The following is a 16,240-nucleotide window of genomic DNA, read 5'->3' as shown; positions in this document are numbered from 1 at the left end:
GGGGTTTATGAGTGATGGTGACTCGTTGCTCTGTTAGGGGTGTAGTGTCCAAATTTTGTGTCAATTTGTCCAGTGGTTTTTGAGTTATGTTAATTCCACAAACGAACATTAAATTTTTATTTATATAGATAAAACATTTGTCAAAGTTAGGTGAAGAGCAAATTTGTCTAGCTGTAAAGTTCAGCATTTTGTTACTGGTTGGAGAGGGGGGTCCCCAATTGTTTTCTCTCCTTATCTCGTTTCCTGCTGTTCTTTTAAAATAGTATAGGTTGTAGGTGAATTAACGCAGTGCCTATCAGTAGGGCAATACAATCAGTCTACCCTTGTGGTCTTGGACTCATCAGGTATGCAGCTGAAAGAAAATAAAATCCAAAAGTAGTGCAGTGCCGTCTAAATATTATTATCCCTTATCTCATCAGAAGAAACGTTGCTCATCCAGCACCATTTTTTTGTAATAAACTACCTAGCACTACATTGTTGAGGTTCAGGGCTGCATAATCTGAAAAAGTCGGCCAACTCTGAAGGTCAGCTATCTGAACATTATATCACTGTTTTAGGAATGGTAGAGTATATGAATACCCTTTTTATCCTACGCAGTAACTCATAGAATCTTACGTTCTCATAGAATCTTACGTATTCATATGTTTTATGTAATTATGATGTCATTGTTTTGTTCGTGTTTTCGGTTGTGTTTTGGTTTTTCTTTATTATATTTGTCATTTGGGCTTGGCCTAATGTAAGCCGCTCCCAAGTCCCCATTGGAGAGATGGTGGCGGGGTATAAATAAATATTATTATTATTATTATTATTATTATTATTATTACGTTCTTTTGATTTCATTATTGTTGTGAAATTGTGAGCTTGTGAAAACCTTGGGCTCTTTTTCAACCAAGTGAATTATTTTGCTCTTGAGCAACACAGATTTCAGATTGGTTTCTTCCTAGTAATCTAGTTGTTACATCACCTTGCAAGCTAATGTCCCATCATATCAAAGATGGAAGTTCTAATGGGAAAAAGGAAAGAGTTGTTTATTAATGACATAATTGTTCAGTGATTAACATTCCAATCTACCGTATTTATGTGGCTATAAAGTTCAGTGAAAACTGTACTATAATATATACTGGGGCAGTTGTGAGTAAAATAGAAATTCATTTTTTTGTGTGGTTTAATGGGAAAAAGGTAGGTACAAAGAAGGGGAAACAATACATTTGATGTGAGTTTTAAAACTTTTCTAAAGAGGGAGTTAAAGCTGTACAAAGAAGCGAATTGAAACCAAGGTTTAGTGAAAATCTCCCTAAAAGGTTTTAGTAATGAATATTATATACAAGGGTCCAGGAAGGGTTAAGCAGCTGGAGCACACAAAGAAATGTGAATATCTGTTTTTGCAAAATAGTTTGTTCTATAGAATTATCACTATTAAATCACTTCTATCTATCGAATACCTCAGAGATTAAAATCTTCTGGAGAGCTTCTGCTCTATTCCAACTCCCTCGCAAGCACGACTGATGGGGGCAAGAGACAGGGCCTTCTCAGTGGTGGTCCCCCAGCTATGGAACTCCCTCTCTAGTGAAATAAGAGCAGCCCGATCCCTCCTAACATTCAGGAAGAAAGAAAAACGTGGTTATGTGACCAACTTTTCAGACCGCAAAGTTCTTAGTGCAATAAAAAAAATAAGGAATCGTGAACGGACCAATGGAACAACTATGGATTTGATTTTGAATGGCGTGATTTTAATAACTGTTTTTAAATCATGTTGTTTGTTTAATTTTTATGCTTTATATCTAAATGTTACTTTTGTTTATGTTTTAATTTGGTTAGCTTTTTAATTTATAGTTATGTGTTATTGTCTAGCTATTACGTTTTGGTTTTCACATGTATGTACAGCATTGAATTTTGCCTGTGTAATGTTGAAAACCGCCTTCCCACAGGGGGAGAAAAGCTGTATATAAATGTAGTAAATAAATAAATAGTTATTTTAAATGTTTGCCTAGATCATGTGAAGTGTTTGGAACAGATTTTATCTTTATTGAGCATGATGTAATATATTCAGTATTTTACGTATCTCCTATTCAGAGATATGGGTGGCACTGTTGTCCTAAATATTTAGGTAATTATTTGCACAGATTTAATTTTACTTGTGTTTTGCTTCTCTCTCCATATTTAAATATAAAAACTATCTCCTTTTATTTTCTTCCCTATCTACTGAGCACTTTGTTGTGCTGACATAAATCCTTATCGGGAGCGACATTTAGCTCTTAGTAAAGATTTAGCACTCTTTCCCCCTCACTTCTTTATTTATGATTGCGCTTAATAGGGCAGATGACAATTCTTTTCAAGCATACTTAGAAAGGCAACAGAGCCTTTTTCAGAAAGTTCCTATAAGGGGTCATGCTTCTGTTTTTCAGTTTGAATTCGATACTGTTTCATGAATTGCAGGATATGAAAGATAAGGAAGTGGGTCCAGTGGTCAGGTTTTACCTGCCCACCCGGACTGTGCCCCGAGGTCAAACTCCTGATATTTGCTGTTCAGTGCAGAGGAGCTGATGACAGGTAGGGGCAAATACAAGGGGGAAAGCTTGAACCATATCAAAGCTAAAAGGCAAGAGAATTGGGACTCAGTGAGAGACTGTAGCTAAAAGATGGATCAGCAGGATTGCCCCCTTTTTTAAAAAGTAGCTGACCTGTGAGGGAAAAGACTTTATCGCCCTGCCAATCACATGCTTACTAATGGAAGCCAGTTATCTCAACAACAGCTCGCTCCTTCTGTGTGATTCCGTGACAGTGTGCAAAATTAGACGAGAAGGACAGTGTAAACGCAGATCATAAACGTGACCTACACATTATTGGCTATAAAACTTTATAGTACTCTGGAAAAGTATTCAGTGATGGAAAGTAAGTTGTGCAAGAAATGGCTTGTAACGGAGGTGTGCATCAGTGTGCACATCGTGCTGTGAGCTTTGTATTTGTGTAGGTGTTTTGTCAGCTTTCCATAGCCAAGGGGTATGTTTGCAAGCCATATAAATTACTCCAGGCAATTTTTCTTTGATTTTTCTTAATTAGGTTGGTAGAGAGGGAACCATTCCAATAGGATATCTCCAAGCTGCTGAATGATCAATAAATTAGTCTATGTGCGTCAGTGAGAAGTCATGCACCCTAAAGCTGAAAGAACCTGTCATCCAAGCAGAGGGATCTTATTTATTTACTACTATATTTATAGCTGGCTTTTCTCAACCCTGAGGGGGACTCAAGGCAGCTTACAGATAGGCAATCATTCAATGCCTTAACAACAATATACAATTAAAATAAACATCTATATAAATAAAAATGTAATGTTCGTTTGTGGGATTAACAGAACTCAAAAACCACTGGACGAATTGACACCAAATTTGGACACAATACACCTATCAGGCCAACGAGTGACCATCACTCATAATAACACTAAAAACACAGCAGAAGAAACATAGAAAGCCAAAAAACAAAAGATGCATTAGAACGCATGTGCAAAACCACATATATACACAAACACACATATATACACATATACACAAGTATATACAGAAATATATACACACATATATGCACACATAAAACACATATACAAAGAAAACAAGAAGGAAGGAAGGTGAGAAGGAGGGAGAGAAAGAGGAAAAGAAGGAGGGAAGGAGAGAAAGAATGAAAGAAAGAAAGGTAGAGAATGAAGGAAGTAAGGAAAGAAGGAAATAAAAAAGGGAAAGAAGGAAGGAAAGAGAGAGGGGAGGAAGGAGAGAAGGAAAGAAAGAAAGGTAGAGAAGGAAGAAAGGAGAGAAGGAAATAAAGTGATAGAAGGAAGGAAAGAGAGGGGGGAAGGAGAGAAGGAAAGAAAGAAAGGTAGAGAAGGAAGAAAGGAGAAAAGGAAATAAAGTGATAGAAGGAAGGAAAGAGAGGGGGGAAGGAGAGAAGGAAAGAAAGAAAGGTAGAGAAGGGAGGAAGGAGAGAAGGAAATAAAAAAGTGAAAGAAGGAACCTAACAACCCAATGTATGTCCTTCACTCAAAAAATTTATTTTATCATTTGGGAGTTATAGTTGCTGAGATTTATAGTTCACCTACAATCACAGAGCATTCTGAACCCCACCAATGATAGAATTGGGCCAAGCCTCCCACACAGGACCCCCATGTGGGCCACAGCAACACGTGGCAGGGGACGGCTAGTTTAAATTAAATGAAGATCAAAATTAAAATACATTAAAACATTTTAAAAACATTACAATCACTATAAAACCACGCTATCCGCAATCAGATGAGATTTTATTGACCACAATTTGGACTGATTTGGATGACGTTTTTAACTTGGCAAACTGTTTTAATGTATATTTATATTTATTTTTAGGTATTTGATTGTATTTTATGATGTGCTTATATTGTGTTGGCATCGAATTGTTGCCTGTTGGTAGCTGTCCTGAGCCCCTCCTTGGAGGTTGAGAATGGACGGGGTATAAATGTTCTAAATAAAGTAATAAATAAATAATAATCCAGCTCATTCTGGTATTTATAGCACATTCTGGTATTTATTGCACATAATTCCAATTCATCTATTGTACTATGGTTCTTCTCTGAAGGCTTGATCCCAGAGCCATGTTTTTATTCTGAAAGTCAGGAAGGAGGGGGCTGTTCTAACATCACTGGGAAGGGAGTTCCACAGCCAAGGGGCCACCACTGAGAAGGCCCTATCTCTCATTCCTACCAGTTGTTCCTGCGAAGGAGGCAGAATTGAGAGCAGGGCTTCCCCAGAAGATCGTAATCTCCAAGATGATAAGGGAAGATATGTTCAGACAAGTAAGCTGGGACAGAACTTTTTAGGGCTTTATAGGCTAAAGCCAGCACTTTGACTCTTGCAAAACTGTACACAGTACCACTTGCTGCATCTCAGAAAGGATATTGTAGAGCTGAAAAGATCAAAGTATTGCAGCCAAAATTATCAGAACACTTATGAAGAAAGGTTATGATGTCCAGAAAAGTTTTAATTCAGAATAGTGGTGGAATGGTATATGATTGGGACGGTTTATAAATTTATCCATGCCGCGGAATAAGTAAATAGAAAAGAATATTTTTTTGCCTCATACTAGAACTTTTTGCCATCAATTGATCAAAGTGTGGGATTTATATGACAAAATGAAACATTTCAGTACTGGCTAAATGTACATTTGCTTTGCTGTTTTTATTAATTTATTTGTTGAAAAATGTAGGGTTTTGCCTGTTTCAAGAGGACTTCTGTCTCCACTTTTTGTACTTGTTTGCTATAGGTTTCTCCAGTTATGGCCAGCTTCTTCCTTTCCTCTCTTATCTTAGAATACCGGTATTTGATATACCTGTTGTTCCGCTTGAGTAGTAATTTCCCATGTGATACCATATGCAATATTTTTTTCCATCAAAATCCAAATGGATAAGATCAACTCCCATTTCTTATGGCTGTTCTAAAGTTTAGTGAATCCCTTCCAGATTTCTTGCTGGCTTGCCTTTCAGCATTGTTTCCTTCTAAAACCTTCAGGAGGGGGCCTAAATAATACTAGTTACTTTGGAGGGCATTCTAAGTTTAGAATTCATGGGAAATGTTCAATGTAGTTTGACCCTCTATCAAGGGAAAGCAATATGTCAGATTAGAAAGAAGTTGAAAGTTCGAATGACATAAGAATTTATTCCTGTTAAGCTTAATTTGACTAAGCCAATAATGCACCTTAAACTTCTTTTGAGCTCAAATTTCTTTAATGAAGGTGTTAATTACTAAGGGATTAACACGGCTTCCAAGTGATAATGGATGTAGTCCATCAATAGAGGGTTAGGATAATATGGTGTTAAGGAACACAAGGATCTACGGAAGGATTACTTGCCAGGAATTGCTGTTAAAATAAATGTGGGGTATAAAGTATCTATGTGTTTCTCCCGCAAATCACAGCAGGCTTGAATTACTGTGTTCTCTGTGCCAGGAGAACAAAATATTTCTATTTTTGGCATACTGACAATTCAACAAGGCCAGATCAAACGCATCCAACAAATCCTATAGCTTAAGTGCCAAGATACTATTGAGACTCTTACACATCAATACACTTCTGAAGATATGGCTAAAATTAAAATGAACAGTCACCTGTATGCCTTTGAACACTATTAAACATTTTTTGTAGAGTCCAACATGAGGAAGATATACCAACGTGGAGAAGATATATTAAGATTATAGTGATTGTGCTAATGATATTTATTTGTGTCCCATGGTTTCCCTGGTCTGGGACTAAGACAGCTTACAGAAGAGAACCATTAAAAAAGAACAAGAAAAGTAAACAACGTTTGCTATGCTAAGGTTGACACCATAGTTATTTTATATTAGAGTAGTGGGAATCGAGTAAAATTCCTATCTGTTAGGATTATACACAAGTGAGATTTGAGGGTTTGCACCAGAATGTATGGGAGAAACTGTTTGTAGTTTTTTTTCTTCATTTGTTCTGCTTGTTCCCAAATGTGGTGGTGAATTACTCCTATCCTTTCATATCTTATAATTGAAATATTCTATGGATCTGTATGAGGGTATATACTGGTAGCACTTTTTTTTAAATCCTCACAGATATTATACCTTTGCAGGTATAATCTTGGAAGGAAAGAAGTTCTGATACTGGCTAGAAAGAAGAAATATGGGGGTGGGGGAGGATTTATGGAGTAAAAGCCAAATATTAAATCCTTCTATCTCACCTGTTGTAGGTGAATTCAGAGCAGCAAATTGTTGTTGTTGTTATTATTATTATTATTATTATTATTATTATTATTATTATTATTAGATGCACAGCAAGATTAGTACACAGCAAACAAGATCACTATGCTGGCTTTTGTATTTGATCACATGTTGGACACTTCCCAAGTGTCTAGGACTGTGTGATGTATTGGCAAATGATACGTACAGATCCGAGTAGGGTGGCCTTTTGCAGCTGACAGATCGTAATTTTGTCAGGGCCAATTGTTTTTAAGTGCAGGCCAAGGTCTTTAGGCATTGCACCCAGTGCCGATCACCACTGGGACCACATTTACTGACTTGTGCCTGAGTCTTTGCACCACTTCTTCTTCTCCTCCCTCTTCCTCCTCCTCCTCTTCTTTATACCCTGCTTTTTCTCTTCACAAAGGGGACTCAATTCAAGTCCCTATTATCTAGTTCTTACATTGGTAACTCTTAGCTACTAGTAGTGGGTTTTGTTTTTCTTTGGTATTACTAAACTGGTCCCAGACTAAATAAATGTGAAAAATTTAAAAAGGGAATTCCATTGTTCATTTTTAATCTGAAATAAAGTAGATCATTTGAACTAATGGAAATCTGGTGAGTTAATAGTTTTGCATGTGCTCTTCATTCAACAAGTTGATCTAGTTGGCACTAACAGTTGCATTGGAATGAGGTGTGATTTTCTTACTATGGCAGGGTATGTGTTTCCAGTCCTATATTTATGACAGGAATGTCATTCTTAAATCCAGTAAACAATATTGAACTAATATAGTGAAGAAGGTCACATCCCTTCTAACAATACAATCCTAAGCATACATATGTATTGTCGAAGGCTTTCATGGCCGGAATCACTGGGTTGTTGTAGGTTTTTTCGGGCTAAGCATACATACTTTGAATCAAGTCTCTTTGCATACATGTCCCATATAAATATATATCTCAGACAAGTTACTTCAGATAGTGTTTTAAGGGAGAGGTTAGAGGTTTGTATTTTTGAATAAGTTTTTATTTTATGTTTATAGCTTTATAACATAAAGGAAAGAGAGGGGAAAAAGAAGAAAAGGGGGAGATGAAGAAAAATATATATAGGTTACGGAGTTTCGTTTGTAAATTAAATCTGCACAGGGGTCTATTGTATTGCTAGGGATGTGGAAGATGAGGGTATTGTTATACATATTCTCTAACATATAAAGAAATTCCATCTACAATGTCTTCTATTCCAAGAAGAAGATTCTTGTCATCTGGCATTTGCATTAATCTCCTGTCTTCTTATATTGTCCCATCGTTTTCTCATCTTCTCCCCCAAGCCTGCATAATAAGTGTTCCTTGTAATTATTTCAGCAGTTTACTGATACATACTCTATTTTCCCCTAGTTTTGATGATATCCATCCATTTACATATCCCAGAGTTAATTTCTTTTGTTAATATGTCAGTAATACATATGTAGATACTTGTTATATTTGTCTATCATCTATGCAAATTCTGTATGTGTGTATACACGTGGGTGGTCAAATAGTTTTGCCTTTTGTGTCATTACAAAATTATAAATGAACATATAACAGCAGAAGTTGCTTCAGAGCATAGCCTAAACTATCCTCTACACAAAACTACCGTTCAATATAGTAACTAGGTTCAATGACTTCAAAGACTTTAAAATCATGGATCATGAAGCAAAACCCTGAATTTTTCCAAATTGATTTTGATGCCTGGGTTAAATTATGGTGCAAATGTGTACAAATTGATGGTGACTGTGGTGAATGGTAGTTTTGTGTAGCAAATAGTTCGAGCTACGATCTGTAGCAACTTCTGGTGTTATAGATTCATTCATAATGTTTTTATGAAAACTTTTTGACCCACTCATGTGAATGTGTGTGTGTATAATATCCACATCATTGAAATTATATATATTTCTATTATGATTTAAAAGTATTGACCCGCGGTTATCTTCAGTCTTTTGAGTTTTAGAGTACAGAATATATCCATATATTATTCATATTATTTTTATTTCACAAATCCTTGTTTGTATTTGTTGATATTTAAGACTTTCTGTCCTGTTTGGAGATAAGTCTCAATGAACCACTGGGATTACTTCTGAGGAGATGTGTAAGACATTCTACTGTGTGAAGCTTTAGAAAAATAATAGAATGGGTTTAAGCCCCATTTTGATAAACTGGAAAGAAATATTTCTCAGATCACAGCAGAAATCGTGTTGATTAACACAAATTAATTCATTGAGCTGATTTTGTAAATATTTGCAGTAGGGTTTTTCTCCCCTGCCAAGCAATTGTCATGGTTTATTTATTAGAACGCGCCTGCTGCATAGAGAAAGAAATGTGCTTGTCCATGTGCTCCGCGAACACTGTGCTCACGTTTTGGAACATAGCAAATGACCTAAAAGCTGCACGATGCACTACGTCTACTCCACCAACGTTTACCTCTAACATTGTTTGTCACTTTGTCTCAGAGGACTTTGTGTACGGCGAATGGGCTACACAGGAACAACTTGGCCAGAACCCTTGCCCTTTGCAGACCGTATCTGCCAGACGGTTCCCTTTCAAGCTGAAAACTCAAAAAGACATTTCTTTTGCCGCTGCTTCGGCTTATTCTTTAATGACGGCAAGAAAGCGGACACTACAATTAAACAACATTTCTTTGGTGTCCGCATTCATGATTGCTATAGCATATGAAGCATCTGTCTTCCTTAATCTTACGAGCATCTTTCCGTCTTAGGGGCTGTCTTTAAAAATATATTCAAATCCTTATTAGTTCCTTCGGTAACTAAACATTAATTGCATTTTGAAAACAGGGTTTGCCAAAGTTGTAACATCCAATTACTTTCTGGTGAGTCCATCAGAGCACAGCTGGAGCATGTCTTCCCCTACCTGCCTGTACACACACATTGTAGGCAGTTCATTTTGAAGTCTTAAGAAATTAGCATTATTTTGGGTTTAATCCATGAACATAACAAGACCAGACACTTCTCAGAATATACCACAAGGCCCGGATTTAAAGAAAGCATTCTGCCCTTTGGGGCAATTTAGGTTGAGAAGGATTAATAAGTACCCAAATAACTTTTGACTTCTTCTGCACGAAACAATTCCCTATGGTTCAGCTGTCATAACCCCTGAGTTTACATATTTATATATACTTACAAATGTGTGAGAGATTATATCCCCATTATAGAGACAGCTAATATCTTCACTCAGGGATGTCAATTTGAAACAGATGTAGATATCTTAAGGGAAAGGTTTTGGCATCGGCGAATTAAATTCAGACTTAACGCTTGACTTTCTAACTTTTCTGCCGCCTATTGAACATGACATTTGTGCCAATATAATTCTCTTAGTTTTCTATTCATAGATAAATGCCCCATGCAAAGTTCAATTTAAGACTTTGCTAATGAAGCTATAAAATTTGCTGAAGTATACTTTTTATATCAAATGTTAGACCATCCTCTCAACATCAGTAAATAACCTTCAGTCATACATTGCATTGGGTAGTAAATTTTATTGATTAGCCCTTAGGCCATATCACAATACCAAACCAAACGACAAGGCTTGATAAGACTTGATTTCACTCTATATAGTAAGTTAAATAAAACACTTATAATAATACAGTAAATAAATATGATAAAACGGAATATAATTTCCTTATCACCCTTACAGTTTACCCTGATCATCCCCACATATGTGGTTCTCAAACGTATAGTTATGCATTAGCTACAGTTTGTCAGAATTATAAATTAACCTGTAGTTGGGGAGAAACTTTGCAACTGAGAGATTGAAAGAAAGGGGGAAAGAGAATTGGGTTTAATTTCTGCATCTGAAAAAATGGGCTGAAAGTGCAATCCTATGCATGACATCTGAGAAGCAAATCTCATTAGGCTCAGTGTGGCTTACTCCCAGGAAATGGGATAGGATTTCAACCTTAAATAGAAGTCATCATCTCTTTGTCTTCCCCACACTCTCCTGGGCTATTCATAATTTTTAGAACAATAAGTAGTCAAGTTCATTTCAGATTTACTTTTGGCAGAGATTTTTGCTTTTTCCTGTCAGATTTGATTTGCCAACCTTCCGATCAGCAAGTTCTGCCACTTGGCTATTTAACCCGCTGTGCCACCACGGGTTTGTGGAGTCACCATAAAGGCACATGCACAAGAAGAGGTTGCATGTTCCAAGGAAATGAAAACAAGTGTGCATTTATGGTATTTTAATTGGTTTTCATAATACGGACATAGTATTGTCCTCAGATTATAAAATCCTTAATGCGCAGAAGACCAAATGATGCAAGAAATACCCTTAGTTTCAATCATCTTTCCATTGGCTATGGGGTTTTTGTGTGTGTGTGCTTTTAAGTTGTGTGGTGTTTGCCTTGAGAGCTAGCATGATGTGGAGGTGTCAGCATTTGGCTACAACTTTGGAGACCAGGTTTTGAATTCCATTTTGATCATGGAAACACTCTCCTTCAAGGAAGACAAAACCCGAAACCTCTCTAAACAAATCTTGCCAGGAAACCGCCTGATACTGGGTTGTTGTGAGTTTCCCAAGCTGTATGGCCATGTTCCAGTAGCATTCTCTCCTGACGTTTCACCCACATTTAGGGCAGGCATCCTCACAAAGGTTGTGAAGTCTGTTGGAAACTAGACAAGTGGGGTTTATATATCTGTGGCATGTCCAGGGTGGGAGAAGGAACTCTTGTTTGTTTGAGGCAAGTGTGAACATTGCAATTGGCCACCTTGATTAGCATTGAATGGCCTTGCAGCTTCAAAGCCTGGCTGCGTCCTGTCTGAGGGAATCCTTTGTTGGGAGTTGTTAGCTGGCCTGGATTTATTCTTGTTTGTTATTCCCCGTTTTTTTTAGTGTTGCTCTTTATTTACTGTCCTGATTTCAGAGTTATTTTTAATACTGGTAGCCAGACTTTGTTTAGTTTCATGGTTTCCTCCTTTCTGTTGAAATTGTCCACATGCTTGTGGATTTCAGTGGCTTCTCTGTGTAGTCCAGTGGTTCTTAACCTGTGGGCCACGGACCACCACTAGGCAATGAGGATAAAAATCTAGTCCTCAAGCCTCCTTCCTCTTTATTTTATTTTATTTCCACTCCTTTTGCCCCACCTGCCACTCCTTCCCTGTCGTTGACCATGGCATATATTCTATTCCAGAAACTAGAGCTGATGTGGTCTATTCAATGCAATTTTCTGAATCAGCACCCCAAACTGAATCTAAAGTTGAGCAAAAACTGTTTCAGTACTAATGTTGGAGAGTAGTCCCTGGTCAAAGTGGCCCTGGTCAAGTGGTCCCTGGTAAAAAAAAAAAAAAAAGGTTGGGAACCACTAGTGTAGTCTGACATGGTATTTGTTAGAGTGGTCCAGCATTTCTGTGTTCTAAAATAATACTTTGTGTCCATGTTGGTTCATCAAGTGCTCTGCTGTGGCTGACTTCTCTGGTTGAATTAGTCTGCTGTGCCTTTCATGTTCCTTGATTCATGCTTAGGCAATGCTGTGTTTGGTGGTCCCTATGTCCACTTATCCACAGGTGATACCCCCTGGTAGTTTTGCCTTAGGATCACAGTAAATCAGAAATGACTTGAAGGCGCACAATTGTGTTTGAGATATAGCTAAACTCATGCATGGTTCTCTGTTGCATTCTGTCAGCACCATCCTGAAATATTTTTTTAATTGGAAATAAAGAGGATCTTAGTCAAAACGGAGATTCTATTATCTCCACAATCGCTGTGAAAAATGCAACTTCTTACATGCGAAGACGACAATGCCATACATTTAGCAGAGGTTACTTCAGTGGGAAACTGTTGCCCGGCCTTTTTGGTTTTTTAATTAAAAAGGTCACAATCCATTATATCTGAATTTCAAAGAAATTAGCAATTAGCTGTAATCTGCAGTTCCCAGCAGGAGGCTTTCATACTATTAAAAAGAGATTGTTTCCAACTCTGATCAAAGCCAAAATAAAACTAACAAGATTATAAAATAATTTGTGTGTAGTACACAACACGCTATGCATGCTGTGTAAGTGATAGGGATTAGGGCTCTTATTTGGTTTTGTTTTGAAGTGTCTTTGGGATTGTAAAAATGTTTTATTTTTAGGGCAATGTTTCACGAGGATTTGGAAAAGTGACAATTTATCTGTTCATTAAGTCAAGCCACTCTTGGGTTTTGTTTAAAAAAAAAAAAGGTCGAGGATGTGAATGGCTTTGAATATTTTAAAGTAAATAATAAAAATGCAGTCTACGGTAACCTAAAGTTTTTGACATAAGTATTCATGTCATTGAAGTTAGAGTAAGCCGAATTGATGGGTTCTTTCAGCTATCTAGGGTATGTGCCGAGTTTGGTACTAAAAAAAAATTCTAATTTGCACTTTCCAATGAATTTAAACTTTCTAGATTTGTACTTACTTAAAAAGAATGTTTGTGACCTCTTGACCCTTTTGTTATCCCTAATTCAGAAAGGCCTTTATTCTAGAAAGCTTAGGTATTAAAAAGAGAGAGGGGGCAAAAAAGAGAAAGAATGAAAGAAAGAGGGAAAGAAAAGGAAAAGGGGGGCCAAACTTTAATGGCATAACAGTCCTTTCTGATCACCCTGTGTAAGATGTTTATGCAAAATGTCAATAGAAGCAATTGGCCTAACAGTGTGACAACTTATTTTGCTTGGAAATGGGCTAATCTCCTGTTTGGGTTATCCAGAGGTCAGGTGGGGATTTCTTTTGGCACTCCCCATAGTGCCAGGGCTAAACTTTTCAGTCTTTGTTGGGCTGGGGCCAACATATTCTCAGACCCAATGGATCCCACTTACCTACCAAAGGGAGAACAAAGCGTTTATCTTTGAAATACCTTTATTGAAGGTAAACGCCTATTTGTTCAATGGAGCTAGGCTATCCCCTCTAACAAGCTAAATTGGAGTCAGTTAATAGTATTTGTGTATGGGACTGGATTGTGTCATTCAGCGACCTAGATTATTATTATAAAAATGTGGCTGCTGTAACATGGACTGTCATATAATTTCATGGCTGTGAACTATTTGAATCCACCTATATTTTTTTGGAATTTCCCCCCTAAGAAACTAAGGAGTCATTATGAGTTAATATGTATGTGTACAAGACTGGATTTTGTTGTTCAGTGACCTAGATTATGAATGTATTGTCGAAGGCTTTCATGGCTGGAATCACTAGGTTCTTGTGGGTTTTTTCGGGCTATACATGGCCCTATAGCCCGAAAAAACCCACAAGAACCTAGATTATGAATATTAAAAATGTGGCAGTAATTAATACAATGGATTGTCGTGTTGTTTCATTGCTTGGTTGTGAACTATTTTGTTTAAGATTTTTCCTGTAACAAGCTTAAACTGGAGTCAGTGTGAGTAATAATATCTGTGTACGGGACCAGAGTGGTAGCGGATTGTATACCCTTTGCTTTGTTTCCGCAGCAGGATTGCTTTGCTTCCGCGGCGGTTCTGCTAATATTATCATGCACAGTCCGTTATGATTATACGCCTGGCCCCATTCCTTTCTGAAGTTCATGTGGAAACCCAGATTCAAATGTTGTCCTTCAGCGCTTGCCACGGTTGCCCTGTCACAGCGGGCTGGAGCTCAATAAGTGCTCAGGGAAGCATAGCCGGCCACGAAATAGGCCTTGGCAGGTTGCATGCTGTGAACTCCTGCCTCAGTGAATCAGCTTCTGTGTGTTTTTATAACAGCCTTCTTCCCGCTGCCGTGAACACTCCCCCCCCCCCTTTCGTTATGCCCCTGGGCTGTGGAAAGGCAGCAGTTACCTGTGGAAACACACTAAGCAGCAAGTGTCCTGACATGTTGATCCGGCAAATTGTATTTGACAAAAAAGGTAATTACACACACCGAGTCAGATCTAGAAATCTCTGGTTGATTACAGGTTCATAACATAACAATTCCACACATGGTACAGTTTGTGTAAAGAATCGCAATAACTATTATTCCTCCCTCTGCTAAATTAAATACCTTTTTCTGGGTCTGGGCTTTAATTTCTAAAAAAAGTGAAGTGGCTTTGTAGGTTTTGTACATGTTTCAGTCTGGTTAGCTCCAATTAGTGAGTGGATATCGTTCGAGCCGAATCCAACGTTTTCTTACTCTCTTAATTGTTTTAGAATTGAATTGTTGGCAAGCCCAAAACCTGTGGTTTTCTACCTTGGTTTTTCATTCCTCGCTAATTTGTCTTTCCTAGAGAACATACACATAGGAATCTGTTTGGGTTTTTTTTGTGTCAAAAACATTGTATAAATAAACAAGTATAAAACTGATAAAATAGAGGGAACACAAGCGGCTAAATAATTTTAGACCAAAAATGGGCAACAGCAACTACATTGTCTGTAGCTTGAAACAGTTCTTCCTCTGTGGATGAGGCAGGGTATTATGCCAAACATACAGATGCCGAGTTGTTTGTTTTGCTCCATAGTGGGCACAAGGTGGAGGATTCTTCTCGGTAGTGCCATTTTGCCAGGTTGCCTTTTGATCTGCCAACTCCACTTCTGAGTCTGTTCAGGGACATCCAAGTTGCCCATTCTTGGTTTGCCCCTAGAGGAAGGCCTTCGTGGGGGCCCATCCAGTTAGAATTGCCTGATTTTTCTGCTCAAAGGGATATTTTTGCTGTTGTTGGGGGAACATTAAGAGGAGGGGTGGTTCTCATTAAACTTTTCCTTGATTTGAGTCTACTATGAGGAGGCTGATAGCCATGCAGTGGATGGCTTTCACAGTATTCAACCTTATTTTTCTCACAGTTGGCAGTAACCTCCTGTCGCACAGCTTGGGGGCGGGGGGCAATGCCAGCTAGCTATAGAGTCTATCAACAGATGTAGGTTTAAAACAACCTGTGATTTTTCTACATGCTTTGTTCAGTGCTATATTCACCCGTTTCACATGCTTAGAATATATTAGACAGGTTCTTTCCCGACATATTTTTTTTATACAGTCAGTCCTTCACATTCATTGAGGTTGGGGGCATGTGACATCCTCCCACAAAAGTGAAAAACTTGAATTTTAAAAAATGCTGGTTTTTTTATACCTAAGAGAACATCTCCCTAGGAATGCGAGTAAATCAATAGGTACTGTTTTGGTAGGAAGGTAATGGCGCTCCATGCAGTCATGCCAGCCACATGACTAGGAGGCATCTACGGACAACGCTGGCTCTTCGGCATAGAAATGGAGATAAGCACCAACCCCCAGTCGGTTTTGACTAGACTTAACTACATGGGGCTACCCTTGAAGACGGCCCGGAAACTACAACTTGTCCAACGTTCGGCAGCCAGATTAATAACTGGGGCGACTTACAGGGAGCGGTCAACCCCCCTGTTTAAGGAGCTCTACTGGCTGCCATTTATTTTCCGGTCCCAATTCAAGGTGCAGGTTATCACCTATAAAGCCCTAAATGGTTTGGGACCCGCTTACCTTTGTGACCGTATCTCCCTCCATGAACCATCTCGGGCCCTCCGATCTTCTGGGAAGGCCCTTCTCTCGCCCCTGCCAGTTTCACAA

At 38.1% G+C, this 16,240-nt stretch overlaps 1 protein-coding gene across 4 annotated transcripts in view; it reads left to right on the top strand.

Annotated features, from left to right (window-relative positions):
• Positions 1–16,240, top strand: part of EXOC6 (exocyst complex component 6) — a 156,754-nt gene that overhangs the window by 110,208 nt on the left and 30,306 nt on the right. The gene's annotated exons all lie outside the window — the stretch shown is intronic.

The sequence above is a fragment of the Anolis sagrei genome, chromosome 3 (genome assembly GCF_037176765.1).
Source record: "Anolis sagrei isolate rAnoSag1 chromosome 3, rAnoSag1.mat, whole genome shotgun sequence".
In the NCBI taxonomy this organism is placed as follows: domain Eukaryota; kingdom Metazoa; phylum Chordata; class Lepidosauria; order Squamata; family Dactyloidae; genus Anolis; species Anolis sagrei.
The sequence above is the reverse complement of the archived record's forward strand: the minus strand, read 5'-3'. Positions and strand labels throughout refer to the sequence as shown.